Genomic DNA, 19,292 nt, shown 5'->3' with positions numbered 1-19,292 from the left:
CAAGAGGGAGTGATGCCAGAGTCACCATGGCCACAGCCGGGAGCTGGCCAGCAGAGCCACTGCACACACCAGTTTACCCACGGCCAAGGCTTCTGCCGTGGGAGGCACCACAGAGCGTCCCGAGGAGCCGGGAACAGGAACTGAGACGTGGAATTTCTGTTCTGAGACCTGGCACTTGGTCAGCAGCCTGGGCCTGAGGGAGTGGGTGACTTTGTACTTTCTGCACCTTTCTGGGAAGGGAGATGGGAACGGCGTGGCTTGCTGCCCCTGGAAACCACCCAGGGACCTGGTAGCCTGAGAACTTGCCCAGCCTATCAGATGGAAAATAGCCAGCCCTGGAGAAATGGTCAGCATTGGAATTGGAATACAGATACACCAATCGGAGTCACATGGGCCTGGGATGACAGGGCACAGGATGCGCCCTCAGTGAGCAGGAGGAGAGAAGGGCGGAGGCAGGGAGGAATTCCAGGGCTCAAAGCCTTGTCCTCTCTGTTTCCTGGTAGGGAAAGCAGGGCCAGCCTCCCTGCAGGCCAGCGCGGCTAAACCTGGCCCCAGGCCTCCAGCACGCTGTGCTCTAAGAAAACAAGCGCCCAGTCCCTGGGGCCTGGCCGGGGCCCTCTGCTTCCAGGAAAGGACAGAGTGCAGACTGTTCAATCTTACAGGGCTCTCTCAAATAACAAGATACACACCCATATCCCACCCCACTTGTTCCCACACAAATACAACTTTTAGGGCTTCCAGTAAAATAAGTGAAACAATATAGCTGGTCCAGGTCTGCCCCGCTCCTGGTCGCTCCAGGACAGCAGCCCAGTAATCCCTGTGCGGGTGGGCGAGGCGCTTCTGGTGAGCTGGCTGCCTCTTCCCCTGCTCGCTCCTTGTTCCCCAGCAGGGAGCAAAGAAAAGGATCAGAAGGGATCTTCCAAGAATGAAAGGAATCCTGAGATGCAGGGATAAAATTGGCTGGGAGGCAGTCCCTGGCCTCAGGGGTTGCAGTCAACAAGTATTTATTAGGAACCTACTGTATGATTTGCTGAAGCTACCATCCTGAGCAGAGGCAGTGGTCCTTTCTGGCTTCCACCACAGCCAGCTTTCCACCAAAGCCAGCAGAAGACCTGCATGGACAAGGATCCCTATCCTCAGCCTAAAAGAAAAAACCACCGGCTGCGGTGGTTCACGCCTGTAATCCCAACACTTCGGGAGGTCGACGCGGGTGGATGGCTTGAGCCCAGGAGTTTGAGACTAGCCTGGCCAACACAGTGAAACCCCGTCTCTACAAAACAAAACAAAACAAACAAAAAAAAATGCCAGGCATGGTAGCACGCCTCTGTGGTTCCAACTACTGAGGAGGCTGAGGCAGGAGGATCCCTTCAGCCTGAGAGGCAGAGGCTATGGTAAGGTGAGACCACCACACTGCACTCTAACATCGGTGGCAGGGTAAGACTCTGTCTCAAAAAGGAACAAAACAAAACCCTCAAGGTTCTAAGTTTTATTCTTTTTTTTTTTTTTTAATAGAGTCAGGGTCTCACTTCTGTGGCACAGGCTGGAGTGCAGTGCCCTGATCATAGCTCCCTGAAGCCTTCAACTCCTGGGCTCAAGGGATCCTCCCACCTCACAGGTAGCTAGGACTATAGGCACATGCCACCAAGCCTGCTGGGCTAATTTTTAACTTTTTTTTGTAGAGATGGGTCTTGCTGCATTGCCCAAGCTAGTCTCTAACTCCAAAACTCAAGCAATCCTCCCCAGCCTCATCTGTCCAAGTAGCTGGGACTACAGGCACGTACCACTGTCCCTGATCAAGATTTAACTAGTTCCATGCTCCCACTACCTGTGTATGAGTGCCTATTTCACAGGATTCTCACCAACACCGAGTATTAAATTATTCCATCTTTACAATTTGATAGGTTAAAAATTACTTATTATTTTAATCTGCATTTCTTTGATTATCAAGGTTGACTTTTATATTTCTACTCCTTTTACAAATTGCCTGTTACTCTTCTTTGCCCGTTTTTTTTCGTTGTTTTTGAAACAGAGTCTCACTCTGTTGACCAGGAATGGAGTGCAGCGGCATGATCTCGGCTTACCGCAACCTCCCCACCCGGGTTCATGTGATTCTCCTGCCTCAGCCTCCCAAGTAGCTGGGATCACAGGCCCATGCCACCACGCCCGGCTAATTTTTGTATTTGCAATAGAGTCGGGGTTTCATCATGTTGGCCAGGCTGGTCTCGAACTCCTGACCTCAGGTGATCCACCCACTTCTACCTCCCAAAGTACTGGGATTACAGACATAAGCCACTGCGCCTAGCCTTCTTTGCCCATTTTTGCTGATACATTCATTTTTTTATTGGTTTATTATATGGCAAAATATTAACCTTTTGTCACACGTTACAAATATTCTTCCTAATTAGTTGTTTGCCTTTTAATTTTGTTAACTGGTATTATTGACATAATTTTTAAAGAGGTAAAGGCAAATATATCATACTTCTCCTTTTTAAAGTTTCTGCTTTTAGTAACATGCTTGGAAAATCCTCTCCTGCCCTGGTATAGGCAATACAGCTGTATTTTCTTGCATTTAAAAAAATTTAGGGGTCGGGCGCTGTGGCTCACGCCTGTAATCCCAGCACTTTGGAAGGCCAAGGTCAGGAGATCGAGACCATCCTGGCAAACTCGGTGAAACCCCGTCTCTACTAAAAATACAAAACATTAGCCGGGTGTGGTGGTGGGCGCCTATAGTCTCAGCTACTCGGGAGGCTGACGCAGGAGAATGGCTTGAACCCGGGAGGCAGGAGCCCCACTGCACTCCAGCCTGGGGGACAGAGCGAGACTGTATAAAAAAAAATTTAGAGAGGCTGGGCATGGTGGCTCACTCCTGTAATTCCAGCACTTTGGGAGGCTAAAGGGGGTGGATTGCATGAGCCCAGGAGTTTGAGACTAGTGTGGGAAACACGGCAAAACCCTGTCTCTACTAAAAATACAATAATTATCTGGGCATGGTGGTACATGCCTGTAGTCCCAGCTACTTGGAAGACTGAAGTGGAAGGATCACTTGAGCCCGGGAAGTCAAGGCCGCAGTGAGCCATTATGGAGCCACTGCACTCCAGCCCGGGCGACTGAGTGGGACCCTGTCTCGGGGTAAAAAAAACCAAACAAACCGGAAATGGAAGGCAAGGCTTACTGATAAGCTGGGCGGGTGGGAGGGTGCTCGGTGGCTGGACGGGGTGGGGTGGGGGGTGCTTTTTGCTCCCTTTTTGAAGCTCTTCACTTGGAGGTATGAAACAGATTCCAGTCTTGGACTGCATCTGTGCGTGGGTCCCTAACTCAGTGGCACCACTGAGGCCTCATCTTGGTCCTGAATCAGAACTTTCTAGGTGAGGCCCAGGCCACCTGGGGCTAGAGAGGTGCTAAAGGATCAGCCTCTCTTTAGCCCCAGGAACTGGCCTGACACTTCAAGACTGCTGGACCAAACACTGCTGTCCCTTCTAAGTACAAAACTCTGCAATTACTTCAGCTCTCTGACCTCAGTTTTCCCTCTTTGCCACAGGGCTACCACAATCTGTCCCCTGCCCATCCTACAGCGACAGTGTCACACTCAACCAGAGCTCTCTGTACAGAGGCAAGTTGCTGGTACAGTTATCCCTTGGCATCGGCAGGGGACTGGTTCCAAGACACCCCCTCCGCCCCCAGGATACCAAAATCTACAATTGCTCAAGTCCCTGATATAAAATAGCACAGTATTTGCATATAACCTACGCACTTCCTCCCTACAGACTTTAAACCATCTCTAGGTTACTTACAGTATCGAATACAATGTAAATGGCATGTAATAATTTTTATACTGTGTTTTTTTATTTGTACTCTTTTTAATCATTATATTGTCAGTTTTGTTTCTTTTCTTTTTTTTTTGAGATGGAGTCTCGCTCTGTCATCAGGCTGGAGTGCAGTGGCACAACCTTGGCTCACTGCAACCTCTACCTCCCAGGTTCAAGCGATTCTCCTGCCTCAGCCTCCTGAGTAGCTGGGATTATAGGCGCACGCCACCATGCCCAGCTAATTTTTGTATTTTCAGTAGAGATGGGGTTTCACCATGTTGGCCAGGATGGTCTCGATCTCTTGACCTTGTGATCTGCCCGCCTCAGCCTCCCAAAGTGCTGGGATCACAGGAGTAAGCCACCACGCCTGGCCAGTTTTGTTTCTTTTCTCAAATACTTTCCATCAGTGGTTGAATCCACGGAGACAGAGACTGCGAGCTGACTATACTGCAAAGTGTCTGGATCTTAAGGACACAGGGCCTCTAGCCCAGCCTTCTACCCACCTGGTTTTCAGATCTGTGTCACCATGAGGGGAGCAGATGGCCTGAGGATGGGCCCCAGCCTCCACACAGCCAAACCTGCCTTCTCTCCTAGGTCTAAAAAGAAATCTCTTTTCTTTGGCAGCTCTGTGAACCAGAGTTTAGTAAGCAACTCTTCCCACAATCCTGAATCTAGTGGGTTGAATACTATCCCCTCAAATAACTGTCCACCTGAAATCTCAGAAAGTGACTTTATTTGGAAATACAGATTTTGCAGATAAAATCAGTTAAGGATGTCAAGATGAAATTGTCCTGGATTTAGGATGGGCCCTAAATTCAATGACGTATGTCTTTATAAGAAAAAGGAGAGGGAGATTTGGACATGCAGACATACACCAACAGGGGAAGGTCATGTGAAGACAGAGGCAGAGAAGGGAGTGGTGCAGCCACAAGCCAAGGAACACCAGGAGCCACCAAAAGCTGGGAAAAGAAGGAAGCATTCTCCCCTACAGCTGTCAGAAGGAGTGTGGTCCTGGTGATACCTGCATTTCACACTGCTGGCCTCCAGACCTGTGAGAATACATTTCTGTCGTTTTTAAGCCACCAAGTTTGAGGTAACTTGTCAGGGGAACCATGGGACACAGATCCACGGGTAAACACTTTGGTGCCAGAATTAAGACCTGATCATGTTGAGCTGCAGCTGGCAGAACGCTAAGATAACTCCAGTGACCCTCACTGCTGTGTGTGGGCGGAACCCATCAATATGAGACATCACTCCTGGGATCATGGCACACTGTGTAGCAAAAGCGAGTCTGCAGGTATTTGCCGACCACATTAGTCGACGTGAGACAGGGAAATTACCCTGAGTGGGCCAGAACGAAGCTGGTGAGCCCTTACAAGGATGGCTCCTCTTGGCAAAAAGAACTGAAGTGTGAGCAGGACTCCATGTGGGAGAAAGGCTGTGTCACCGGCGATGGAGGGGACCACATGGAAAGGAAATTCGGGGGCCTCTAGGAACTGAGAGTGGCCCCTGACTGGCAGTCAGCAATGGAAAATAGGGGTGAGGGGGCAGGGGACCTCAGTCCTATAGCCACAAGGAGCTGAATTTTCCACAACCATATGAGCCTGGCAGAGGCCCTGAAACTCCAGCTGACACTCTAAGTTTAGTCTTCTAGGACCCCCGGCAAAGGAGCCAGTCATGCAATGCTCGGCCTTCTGGCCTACAGAATTGTGAAATGCTAAATGGGTGTTGTTTTAAGCCACTACGTGTGTCATACTAATACGCTTGCCTGCTCTGATAGACCTCCACTCTCCAGAGCAGTGAAGTGACAAGTTCTGGTCACAGGTGGCAAGGCCAGGCAGCATGGGTCTCTGCACTCCGTCCTATTCCAGTTTACTTCCAATTAATCCGTTCTACTGACACATGCCTACTAAGAGCGGGTGGTAGGTAAATGAGTGGTAGCGGTTTCTGATCTTGGACCGGGCAGGCTTTATAGCTTCTAACATTAGGCTACAGTTCTCATCTTACAAAGAATTCTAAAGCTAGGAACTGGATGGGAGTATTGTTTAAGACAAATACAATTGGCAAGAGAGTTGTGAACTGTAGAGAGGGACAGTGTAGCCGAGTAGGCACAGATCCAAATGGGGTATTCAGCAGGTAAGCCACTGATCAAGCACTCAGTACATCCTAGTGCAGCTCTGCGTGCAGAATCACAGAGTATTTAAAATCAGAAACATTCAGCCGGGTGCGGTGCTTCACGCCTGTAATCCCAGCACTTTGGGAGGCCAAGGCGGCAGATCACTTGAGGTTGGGAATTGGAGACCAGCCTGACCAACATGGAGAAACCTTGTCTCTATTAAAAAATATAAAATTAGCCGGGCGTGGTGGCGCAAGCCTCTAATCCCAGCTACTCGGGAGGCTGAGGCAGGAGAATCACTTGAACCTGGGAGGCGGAGGTTGCGGTGAGCTGAGATCGCGCCATTGAACTCCAGCCTGGGCAACAAAGAGTGAAACGTGAAACTCCGTCTCAAAAAAAATAAAAATAAATAAATAAAATAAAATAAAATCAGAAACACTCACCTCTGCCTCCAGATGTTACTATCTGAAAGGTGAGTTGAGTCAAATACTCTACAGTCCACACGTGCAAATGTGTGTTAATCAGGGCCACGATAATAGGAGCAAAACCAGTGGAAAATAACCTTCATCCCAGCTAAGAAAATGGCTGAAAGGGTTTCTCACTGTTGGAGAAAGAAGTCATAATGAAAAGGGAAAGACTAAAATAAAATGAAATTTGTAAGGTTAGATCAGAATAAGAGGTATCAGTACAAACTTGTATTTTGTAGCATACATGTATACAGATAGGTGCTGAATAATCTGTTTCCTAGCTTTGTCTGCTAAGAGGACCTATTAGCAATGATAACTCCTGTAGCAATGAACACCCCTAGCAACCAGACCTTGGTTTCTAAACAGCGTTCTCCAATAAAGGAAACCAGACTCCGTGGACAAGTGCCTGCCTGTAGGGCTGGGGCAGCAAAGTCACAAGATGAGCCTGGACTATTTTATAGTAAAGGAAATTAAGGAAACACTGAAAAGCAAAAAAAGACAGGGGCTTACCAGAAGCACACAGGAGACAACTGGAAGGAGCTCCTAAAATGGTCAAAGCGAGAACAATTTGAGCCGCAAAAAGTATTATTCAACTTTCACCCATAGAACAAAATCTGATTATGAATAATCAAATGCATGAATAAATGGGGAAGCAGGGCCAGCTCTTGCTTACAAAGAATTCCAATAAATAAATGTACAAGAGGGAAACAGAGAATCATCAGGCAAACATCACAGTAATCATTGTTGCAAGCAGGGTCCACAGATGGATGCTAAAATTAGGGGATGAAAGTACAAGGAGAAACAGGATTTGCATAGTCTCAAAGTATCTCCTGAAACTACAAAGGGAAAGAAAGATAACTTTTTCAGTTTACCCATTCGGGTTTTTTTTGTTTTTTGGGTTTTTTTTTTGAGACATTGTCTCACTCTGTTGCCCAGGCTGGAGTGCAGTGGCTCCATCTCAGCTCACTGCAAACTCTGCCTCCCGGGTTCAAGCAATTCTCCTGTCTCAGCCTCCCAAGTAGCTGCAATTACAGGTGCATTGACGTCACCATGCCTGACTAATTTTTATATTTTTAGTAGAAACTGGGTTTCACCATGTTGGCTAGGCTGGTCTTGAACTCCCAACCTCAGCCTTTGCCCACCTCAGCCTCCCAAAATGCTAGGATTACAGGTGTGATCCACCGTGTCTGGCCCCATTCAGTTTTTGTAAAACAACAACAAAAAACCCACCTTTTTTCAGTGTGGAAATCAAGCAGACACCAACCAAGTAATCCAGATAAATATCACCAGTAAAAAAATACTCTGACATGGCCGGGTGCAGTGACTCATGCCTATAACCCCAACACTTTGGGAGGCTGAGGTGGGTGGATCACTTGGGCTCAGGAGTTCAAGACCAGCCTGGACAACATGGTGAAACCCTGTCTCTACTGAAAATACAAAAAAAAAAAAAAGTCAGGTGTGGGTGGCTCATACCTGTAATCCCAGCTACTTGGGAGGCTGAGGCAGAGAATCGCTTGAACCTGGGAGGTGGAGGCTGCAGTGAGCCGAGATCGCACCACTGCACTTCAGCCTGGGCACAGAGTGAGACCCTGTCTCAAAATTAAAAAAAAAAAAAGAAAAAAACCCCGTGACATTATGAATACCTCAAAAAGATGCAACATCACTTTGTGTTCCAACATTCTAGCAAGAAAAGAGGGAGAGACTGCCACGGACTGCAACAGCCTAAGGAGAAATAACTAAACAGTGTGGGATCCCAGATCAGATTCTAGAAACAGCAAAAGGATATTAGTGAAAATATTGGTGACATTTAAATAAGGCCTGCGGTTTAGTTAAGAGTGTTATGCCAATGTTGATTTCCTGCTCCTGATTATATAATTATACTCTGGGGTGAGGAATATAAAGGAATTCTGCTGTATTTTTGCAACTCTTCTGCACATCTAAAACTAGTTCAAAAGAAAAGTTTAAAATAAAAGGAAATGGGCCGGGCGCAGTGGCTCAAGCCTGTAATCCCAGCACTTTGGGAGGCCGAGACGGGCGGATCACGAGGTCAGGAGATCGAGACCATTCTGGCTAACACAGTGAAACCCCGTCTCTACTAAAAATACAAAAACTTAGCCGGGCGAGGTGGCAGGCGCCTGTAGTCCCAGCTACTCGGGAGGCTGAGGCAGGAGAATGGCGTAAACCTGGGAGGCGGAGCTTGCAGTGAGCTGAGATCCGGCCACTGCACTCCAGCCTGGGTGACAGAGCGAGACTCCGTCTCAAAAAAATAAAAAATAAAAAAATAAATAAATAAAAAATAAATAAAAGGAAATGGTTAAGCAAACTAAGATACAGCCATGGCCGGGCACGGTGGCTCACTCCTGTAATCCCAAAACTTTGGGAAGCCAAGGCGGGTAGATCACTTGAGGTGGAGTTTGAGACCAGTCTGGTCAACATGGCGAAACCCCACCTCTACTAAAAATACAAAAATTAGCTGGGCATGGTGACGCATGCCTGTAATCCCAGCTACTAGGGGGCGCTGAGGCAGGAGAATTGCTTGAACCTGGGAGGCAGAGGTTGCAGTGAGCCAAGATCGGCCATTGCACTCTAGCCTGGGCAACAGAGTGACACTCCGTCTCGAAAAAAAAAAAAAAAAAAGATACAGTCATAAGACAGACTAAACACTTAGGAAGAAATTTTGATGTCAAGGTAAGATGGGGGTAGACAGCCATTCCCCCACCCCCCACAAAAAAAAAAAAAAAAAAAAAACTGTAGGAAAACATGCCAATATGAAAACAGAGACTGGAGCAGGATTATCGACTCTTCCCAAAATATTTTTTTGCACTTTACAATATGCATGCATTACTTCTGATAATCAGAAGAAAATAAAGTTGACAAAAATACCAAACAATTGTTTGGTGGAATTCTGTGTATAGTTAGTCACATCTATTACAGTTTCTGGGAGAGACTTTTAAGGGCTGTGTTCAAACTGGAGGCTGCTCCATGCTTCTGAGGGCTGAGGAAGACGGCAGGAGGCTGGAGGAAGTGGACCGGTACAGAGGACAGGGACGTGGGGCCATGGAGTTGCTCCAGATAAGAGCAGGCTGGCCAGGCGCAGTGGCTCACGCCTGTAATCCCAGCACTCTGGGAGACCAAGGTGGGTGGATCACTTGAAGTCAGGAGTTCAAGACCAGCCTGGCCAACATGGTGAAACCCCATCTCTACTAAAAATACAAAAATTAGCCAGGCATGGTGGTGTGCACCTGGAGTCCCAGCTACCTGGGAGGCTGAGGTGGGAGAATTGCTTGAGCTCAGGAGGGGAGGTTTCAGGGAACTGAGATCGTATCACTGCACTCCAGCCTGGGCAACAGAATGAGACCCTGTCTCAAAAAAAAAAAAAAAAAAAAAAAAAAAAAAAAAAAAAAAGAGCAGGCTGGCAGGCTGCACCCCAAGACAGAGGGCTGCTGGCAAGTCTCTGATATGGAAACAGCTCTGAGTTCCAAGAGAACACTCGTACCTTAGACCCGTGAGCCATTCAAGACTCCTAGACCCAACGTACATTTCCAGCCACCTCACCTGCTGCTCCCTCTTATCAGCAACCCTGGGCCACGTGCACCATCCCACCGGCATTCACGCATTCACACGGCTCTCCTTACCAGGATCCTGCTCTCTCTCCCCCTTCCTAGCTTTCAAGATGTGGCTCCATCCCTCCCCAGGAAGCCTTCTCTGTCAGCTCCTGCCACTCCCTCCTCTGGCCTCACCAAGTACCTCTCCTCTGTTCCACTTGCTGCAACTTCAGGAAGGCCATCCTGCATCTGACTTTCCACACGTGCACAGCTCCTCACACATTTCACAAGCATCTCGGGAATGGAGACAGTACTTAGCAGCTCTCTTAGCTGACCGCCACTGGACTGCTCAAGGCCCCCAGGTCTCCAGTCCCTCCCTGCAGCCAACAGGCCCCTCACCAGGTGGCCAACCTCCCCTCCTACCCCACCACCTGCTGTCACCATTGAAGGTTTCCATGCCAACAGCCAGCTGTGCCTATTCTCAAACCTCTTTAGGCAGGTTCTATTTATTTAAATGGTTATGATTTATTTAAATAACAACTGAGGGCTGGGCCCGGTGGCTCATGCCTTTAATCCCAGCACTTTGGGAAGCCAAGACCAGCGGATCATTTGAGCTCAGGAGTTCGAGACCAGCCTGGCCACCATGGCAAAACCCCATCTCTACTAAAAATACAAAAAATTAGCTGGGCGTGGTGGTGCATGCCTGTAATCCCAGCTACTTAAGAGGCTGAGGCAGGAGAATGACTTGAACCTGGGAGGTAGAAGATGCAGTGAGATTGCACCACTGCACTCCAGCCTGGGTGACAGAAAGAGACTCCGCCTTGGAAAAAAAAAAAACAAAACGAGAAAACAAAAACAAAACAAAAAACCCCATAAAATAAATACAAAGAAAAATGTCTGATATCTGAGAAAATTAAGCTAAGTGATCTAGAACAGTAATTCTGAAATTACTGTCTTATATTTTGACACCTGGGGTCCCTGAGGTAAAAGACTATTTTTATTCTTCTTTTTTTTTTTTGAGACGGAGTCTCACTCTGTAGCCCAGGCTGGAGCGCAGTGGCGAGATCTCTGCTCACTGCAAGCTCCGCCTCCCAGGTCCACGCCATTCTCCTGCCTCAGCCTCCCGAGTAGCTGGGGCTACAGGCTCCAGCCACCACACCCGGCTAATTTTTTTGTGTTTTTAGTAGAGACAGGGTTTCACCGTGTCAGCCAGGATGGTCTCGATCTCCTGACCTTGTGCTCTGCCCGCCTCGGCCTCCCAAAGTACTGGGATTACAGGCGTGAGCCACCGCGACCCGCCAAAAGACTATTTTTATTCTAATATACAGAAATTAAAAGCTTTTCACTCTCACTTTTCAGAAGCCACATGAAATGTGACATGTACCTGTGTCATCTTGAGTTTTTGAGAAATTTCTAAAGTAGAAGTTTAGGGTATAATATATAGGTGTTCTCAGAGATTAGCTTGATATTTGTTCTCAGAACTTTTAACTGACTTCTTAACAGCAAATTTAAGTTACACCTATTATAATCTGTTATCTCATTATCATCCAATAATAATTATTTCAAAATCCTGAAATTTCTAAAAATATGCTAACAAGGCCATTCTTTTGACTACTTTATTTTGGAAAATATAGTTATTTTTCATGAAACTTTTTTTTTGAGACGGAGTCTTGCTCTGTCACCAGGCTGGAGTGCAGTGGCACGATCTTGGCTCACTGCAACCTCTGCCTCCCTGGTTCAAGAGAGTCTCCTGCCTCAGCCTCCACAGTAGCTAGGACTACAGGCATGCGCCACCACGTCCAGCTAATTTTTTGTATTTTTAGTAGAGACGGGGTTTCACCATGTTGACCAGGACAGTTGCGATCTCTTGACCTTGTGATCCGCCCACCTCAGCCTTCCGAAGTGCTGGGATTACAGGTGTGAGCCACCAGGCTCGTTCGAAACATTTTTTTTTTTATGTTAATGTGTAATAGCCTTATTTTTGCTTTTTTAAATGAATAAATAACTATTTTAAAATTTCTCAGTTTTGAGGCTGAGGCAGAAGAATCGCTTGAAGCCAGAGTTTAAGACTAGCTTGGGTAACATAGTAAGACCATGTCTCAAAAAAAAATTTTTTTTTCTTAGTTTTAATTTTTAATATACTATCAATAAAGATAGCCACTTATACAAAAGACAATGTAAGGGGTCCTAGCATCAAAAAGTTTGAGAATTACTAATCTAGAAAGACTTGTTGCAAATGGAAAAATAATAAAAAGCTGAAATTAAATTAGGTATGTACATAAAAGCAGTAACTGGATTCTGAACATGGCTGTTTTGCAAATCTCCTGTCTTCGCTTTATTTCTTTATTTAGTGAAAGTTAATTAACAGATTTAACCTTTTACCCAGCAATCCTATTTCACAGATGTATTCTGCAAACATTAAGTGCAGACAGGGTGATATGTGTGTTGGTTAAAAAAAGATTATACTTCCATACTATGGAATACTACACAGCTATGACAGAGAATGCTAAAAGCATTCTATATGCTGATATGGAAAAAAATCTTAATATTGTTGCTAGGTGAAAAAAGCAAGGTGCTGAATGATGTTTAAAATGCTACCTTGGAGCATTTATTGAAAAGCTGGGGGAAGACAAGATTTTGCTATTTTTTACCGTTTTGATTTTTCAACTATGTGAATACGGAGCCTAGTAGGAAAAAAATTTAATGAAAGGAAGGAAATGGGAAATTACAGGTAATACGTTTAAGTATGATTTTTATATACCAACAATTTCTAAGTAGTCTAAATAAGGGATCTAAAGACTCAAAGGAAAGGACTTGGCCCTAAATCAAAGTTTTGGTGAATAAAAATACATACATGTTTTAAAGATAAAATAAAGGTGCCGGGCGCAAGTGGCTCACACCTGTAATCCCAGCACTTTGGGAGGCTGAGGCAGGCAGATCACAAAGTCAGGAGTTCGAGACTAGCCTGGCCAACGTGGTGAAACCCTATCTCTACTAAAAATACAAAAATTAGCCAGGTGTGGTGGTGGGCGCCTGTAATCCTAGCTACTCGCTTGAACCTGGGAGGCAGAGGTTGCAGTAGGCCAAGATCACGCCACTGCACTCCAGCCTGGGCAACAGAGCAAGGTTCCGTCTCAAAAAAAAAAAAAAAAAAAAAAAATATATATATATATATATGTGATTTGGCCGGGCACAGTGGCTCACGCCTGTTAATCCCAGCACTTTGGGAGGCCGAGCTAGGTGGATCACAAGGTCAGGAGTTCAAGATCAGCCTGGCCAACATGGTGAAACTCTGTCTCTACTAAAAATACAAAAATTAGCCAGGCCTGGTGGCAGGTGCCTGTGATCCCAGCTACTCCGGAGGCTGGGGCAGAGAACTGCTTGAACCCGGGAGGCGGAGGTTGCAGTGAGTTGATCGTACCACTGTACTCCAGCCTGGGCGATAGAGTGAGACTCCATCTCTAAAATAAAATAAAATAAATTTTAAAAATGATTTAAAACATGTATTTTTTTTTTAGATTCCCAACTTTTATCTGATTTTTTTTATTAACTACTAATACTGAGTGCACTGCCTAAGAGGGCCATTAGGAACTCGGTGGTAATAAATGTAGGACAGTCACCGTCTCATTCCACCAAGCTCCAAGATGCTCCGGGGCCTGCCCTTTGAGGGAGGTTAGGAGTTCTAACAACAGCCCGATCTCCAGTTGCCAAGGTGGGGAATTCAGTTTCCCATGGTTGGGCACTCTTTGCTCCCTTGGGCAGGCCAATTCTGTGGCTTCCCCAGCCTCTTCTCCTTGTGCAGGTCAGAGCGCCCAGCCTCTGCATCTCTGCCTCTGCCAGGCCCAACCAGGGGCCGCCTCTAAGAGGTTTAACGCCCATGGTAAGGGGGTGGGGGAACAAGACAGTGGGGCTTCATGATCCTGTGTCCTAGGGGATGTCCTCCTGTCCCCTAGGTGGGCATGAGGCCCTGGCTGGCGACAGTCGAGGGGGCGGACTCTGGACTCCTTATCTCCTGGCATTCCACCAGCCTGCCAGCCGGGAGGTCGGAGAAGCCCCACTGCAGACACACGGTGAGTCCTGGCTGGGCTGAGCAGCAGGCCCCTTCCCTGCTCACTCCCCAGCCTCCCGTGTCTCCAGGGAGTCTGGAAAGACAGACACTTCTCCAGAAGAAACTAACACCCCCTCCCTCAATAAGCGCAGGGACAAATGTCCCCTTCCTCTTCTAGTTTCCAAGTAAAGGCTGGAGGTGTCAGCAATTTCATAATCACATTTAGGATCAAAAATAGAACCCTTCTTTGGTCTTCTCCATCAAGTCTCTTGGCCACTGGTAACCATGTGACTCGGGTACACCAATTCACCTCCCTGGATCCCGTTTCATTCACTGTAAAATAATGGGGCCGGACTCCAAGATCACCAAAGCCCCCCGGTCAACATTCCATGGTTCTGTGGCTCAACAACATGGCGGAGCGTTACCTTCGCCAAGTCAGGGCAGGCCATTATCCTGACATAGTGGGGACAGGGAGGTCCTGGTTCCCAGGCACACACAATCTATTCACAACACTACTGTGTAAACCCCACGATTCTGCAAATATTAAACAGGGATTGAGGTTCCTCTTGGAACAGTGCAGGGTGTGAGCAGGTAAGGAAGGAGGAAGAAGGTAAGCAGGGTTTAAAAACAGAACCAGTCTTGTGAGTGATATGTACCCTACACACACACACATGTGCACACACATGCACACACACACAAACACACATGCACCACCCAGGCACACGAAGGCATTGTTACTCCTTCCTGGCCACATGAGCCCAGAGAAGGAGCATTTCTTCTCCGAAGAAATCAGAGTAGCTCCCAGAAATAAAGGTAGAAAGAAGTTTGTTTTCCGTAAGATTGCCCAATTGATCTGTGGGACAATCCCTGGCAGGCCACAGAAAAGCGGCCTTCCCAGAAGGGCAGGGAAATTGCATCCATGTTGCCAAGGAAGAGATGAATCAACCCTATGCCTGGGCTCACACCATTCCTACAACCCAACCCAACTGTCAGCTTCTGGCACCCCTAAATAACCCACTCCACCCCACAAAAATTATGACGATGAGAACGATGACAAGCCCTCTACTATGTTCCAGGCAAAATCACGACATCCTGCAAGCCAGTGAGAACAGAAGTTAAGAAATTTCTCACTGCTGGAGAGTGACGGGGCCAGGATTTGAACAGAGACCTACCTATCTGAAAAGGCTGGAATTCTTCCGCCACGAGCACAACCCTGTCTAGCACAGCGCTCACTCTCTGAACTGAATTGTGCAGAGCACGGAAGCGTCTCTTGTGTTGTTATCTTGTTCCCCATCCACGGATGCTGTTTCTCCCCAAGAGTCTGCATTGGAAGGGTGGGGGCCAGGCCGCCTGCATGCACCCACCACGGTGGCCACTGCTGAGCCCAAAACAGACCAGGCACTGTACATCCACAGGCTGAGTCCCAGAGCCCAAAATTCTCACTCTGGCCTAAATTACAAGGCCAATGATGCAGCTGCCCCAGCCCCCAAGTTCTCAGGTCAGCCTCTGCACTGGCTGGCCAGCTGTCAGTCAACACCTGGATCGTATCTCCCCCTCAGCACTGCCCTCTCTCAAGGCCCCAGAGGCCAGATGAGTAAAAAATGATAAATTAAGCAAGAACTTGCTTTGGACTGGCCGTTTGGGAAGACAGTATCCAGAGGATCCCCTTCCACTGTCTGGTGCCCTCTAGTCTTACCTGCAAACCAATTCCGCAGGAGGACCACTAGCCTATCTCCTGGCTACCACACAGGTGATGGAAAACTCACCTCTCTGAGCCTCCACCAGGAAAAGGAACATGTGGCTTTTTTTTGTTTGTTTGTTTTGAGACGGAGTCTCGCTTTGTTGCCCAGGCTGGAGTGCAGTGGCGCGATCTCGGCTCACTGCAAGCTCCGCCTCCCGGGTTCACGCCATTCTCCTGCCTCAGCCTCCGAGTAGCTGGGACTACAGGCGTGCACCACCACGCCCGGCTAATTTTTTGTATTTTTAGTAGAGATGGGGTTTCACCGTGTTAGCCAGGATGGTCTCGATCTCCTGACCTCGTGATCTGCCCGCCTCCGCCTCCCAAAGTGCTGGGATTACAGGCGTGAGCCACCGCGCCCAGCCGAACATGTGGCTTTTAATTCCAGCTGCTAAGTTATGATTCTGAACATCCCTTATGTAGCTTTACCAAGGATGCAAGTTCTTGTCCATATTTAGGGCTTGTGTTTTAAGAGGTAAGGATAGGCCCGGTGTGGTGGCTCACGGACACCTGTAATCCCAGCACTTTGGGAGGCTGAGACGGGCGGATCACCTGAGGTCAGGAGATCGAGACCATCCTGGCTAACACGGTGAAACACCGTCTCTACTAAAAATACAAAAAATTAGCCGGGCCTGTTGGCAGGCGCCTGTAGTCCCAGCTACTCGGGAGGCTGAGGCAGGAGAATGGCTTGAACCTGGGAGGCGGAGGTTGCAGTGAGCCCATATCCCGCCACTGCACTCTAGCCTGGGCGACAGAGTGAGCCTCTGTCTCCAAAAAAAAAAAAAAAAAAAAAAAAAAAAAAAAAAAAAAAGGGTAAGGGTTACCGAATTGTATATGCTGTGGATAAGGTGATCTAGTCTGACCGTGGTACTGGTGGCCTGACCCTCTCAAGGTCACAGGGCCGGTTAAGTGCAGAGCAGGGACAGAGGCCAGGGCTAACTCCCAGGCCACTCCTCGGCAGGAGCACAGCCGTCCCAATGGCCTGGGGCTCCTAGGGGAGGGCCACTAAAGACATAAACCCAAACCAGGCTTGCTCCAGGAAGGGTCAGGTCAAAGCTGCTCCTACCCCCACGCTTCCATTCGGGCCACAAGAGAGCACTTGGCCACTCCCCAAATCGTGTCCGGAGTCCTCCTCCACAGCCTAGCCCTTTAACTGTTTAGAGAAGCCTCTCTTTGGAGCCCAGGCCCTGGCAAGCACCAGATCCTCAAAAGTGAACCCCCAGTCTAGAGCTGAGGAAATCTTCCCGGCTCAACTGGACCTCAGGATCAGATGATGAAACTGCTCGGATGGCGACTTTGTCCCACTGCCCTCACCCACCAAGAGGGGGCAGCCTGAACCCGACCACCTAACTTGGTCATTAAGGACCAAAAATAGCCAGAAAGCCATCCTCGCGGGCAAGCCAGATTGGAGATTCGCTCAGCCGGAAGATTGAGTACATGTATCTTCGGGTGGAGATGGACCGGAGGGGGCCCGGGGGACGCAGCTCCTGAAAAGCAAAGTCCAGATCCCAGAGCCCCATGGAGCGGCCCCTCGGATTGGCCACCTACTGTCTGCGTTCTGCGTCCGTGTCCGCGCGGGGGCTCCGGGAGCCGGGCTCAGCCTTCGGCGCGGCGACCCACGCTCTGAGCACCCTTCTGCGGCTCCAGCATCCTGCACCCTCCAGGCGGACGGGCCGCGCCTTGACCTCTCCCCTCGCCAGCGCAGCACCAGAGCCAGGTGTAGCCTCCACCCAGCAGTCCGGGCGTGCGCCGGTGCCCCGGAGCGGTGCCCTGTCCTCGGCGCAGCGCTGTCCCCGCCCCCACCCGCTGCCCCAGCCTGGGGCGCGCGGCTCCTCAGCCGCTGCCCATCTCGCGGCCCCTCTCATCCACGCCCTCACCTGGCGCTCGGAGGCGGCCCCGGCCCCACGCAGCCTCACCGCAAGGTCCCGGGCGGCCGGCGGCGGCTGGAGAAGCAGCTCAGCCCGTGCGTCCGCGTAGACACGCGCGCCAACCCCCCTCCGTGCGTCCGGGCCGCAGCACCGCGCGCATGCCCGACTATATACCCGGCGCGTCAGCGACCGGACCCGCCCCCGACCCGCCCCCGACCCGCCCCGCTCGCCCCGGGGCTGCCACGTGGGGCCGGCAGACCCGGGACCTGGCCAGCCTGCGCCCTCCTGCGCCTCGCGGCCCTGGCTGTGGTAGGCGCCCGCTCCCACCCTCCATCCGGCCGTGACTCGCGAGGACCTCTGACTCCTCCTGCCTCCGGAAACCTCCCGTGAAGACCTGCTCCCCGGGCGCGGGAAGCTCTCACCGCCTAGCCTCCACCCCGCTCCCCCAGGAGGCGAGTCCTTACCCACTCGATTTGAATGTGCATTTTACCACTTTTGGTTCATCCCCAGTTCGGAAAGGTACTCCAGAAGGGGACGCGCCCTTAGACGTTGGTTCTTCTGCATATTTCCACCAGCCAAAGGAACCAAAATTTCCTGGTCGAATTCCAAATAAACCATATTACATTCACTTTTCAGACTTGATGCCGCACCGCTTCCCACAATGATCAGACGCCTAAAGAACCCTACTAACCCAAAGTTGGGAGAAATGTTAATTGGGTGAAGAATGTCCAAGGAGACTCTTCCATTGTGGGACATCTCATTGAGATGTATATCAGGCCTGAGAAATGCAGATTTCTTGAGAAAATAAACCACTCTTTCGACTCCCATTGTTTCTGTTCTGCAGGACATCAGGACTATTTCCTCTATGAGCTGAGCCAGCTGCCACCTGGGCCTTTCGGGGCTCGGAGGAAGGGCTTTCTAGCCCAACTGTCGCGGCTTAGTACTCGATCTGGGCTGGGCGCGGTGGCTCACGCCTGTAATCCCAGCACTTTGGGAGGCCGAGACGGGCGGATCACGAGGTCAGGAGATCGAGACCATCCTGGCTAGCACAGTGAAACCCCGTCTCTACTAAAAAATACAAAAAAATTAGCCGGGCGAGGTGGCGGGCGCCCGTAGTCCCAGCTACTCGGGAGGCTGAGGCAGGAGAATGGCGTGAACCTGGGAGGCGGAGCTTGCAGTGAGCTGAGATCCGGCCACTGTACTCCAGCCTGGGCGACAGAGCGAGACTCCGTCTCAAAAAAAAAAAAAAAGTACTCGATCTGCTCCTAGCACAGTGACTGATCCCCAGACGGCACTAGCTCTCTCTGAATTTGCGCAGGGAAGGGGGCCACATCCCACTCTCTGCAGGTCTTGCGGGGAGGACCCCCGTGATGGCGGCGCTAAGGAGGAAAGGAAAGCAGACAGTCGCTGGAGCCGGTGGCAAGAACTCAGCAGCTTGCTCTTCGCCAGGCCAGAGGGGGTCAGATTCTTCATGTTACTTTTGAAGAGTCTAGCTGGGCCCCGGGCGTTTCTAAAATTCGATTATCCTCACCCCGTAATTACAGTGCTGCAGTGGGTATGGGGGCAGCGGTGATATTCCTCTCATTTATTTTCCAAGTGATTTCAGAGTAATGATATATCTTGCAGAATTTCCCTCAGAGCCCCTTCATCTTTGTAATAACCCTATTTCTCTCTTGGTTAAACTTGGTGCTTTCCAGACATTAT

General features: G+C 49.3%; 1 protein-coding gene across 7 annotated transcripts in view; it reads right to left on the bottom strand.

Annotated features, from left to right (window-relative positions):
- SLC39A14 (solute carrier family 39 member 14) overlaps nt 1-17,732 on the bottom strand; it is a 57,843-nt gene extending 40,111 nt beyond the window's left edge. For 5 of the 7 annotated variants that reach the window (XM_045398023.3, XM_045398022.2, XM_074000470.1 and 2 more), the window contains exon 1: nt 17,598-17,732. The gene's annotated coding sequence lies outside the window, so the exon portion shown is untranslated. Of the gene's footprint in view, nt 1-17,268 lie in introns of all 7 variants that reach the window. The other 2 variants (XM_065518980.2, XM_074000469.1) reach the window with 2 other exon arrangements.
- Between the last annotated feature and the right edge of the window lie 1,560 nt (nt 17,733-19,292).

This window comes from Macaca fascicularis, chromosome 8 (assembly GCF_037993035.2).
Source record: "Macaca fascicularis isolate 582-1 chromosome 8, T2T-MFA8v1.1".
NCBI classification, from domain to species: Eukaryota; Metazoa; Chordata; class Mammalia; order Primates; family Cercopithecidae; genus Macaca; species Macaca fascicularis.
Note: the sequence above shows the minus strand (reverse complement) of the source record. Positions and strands in the feature narration are given on the sequence as shown.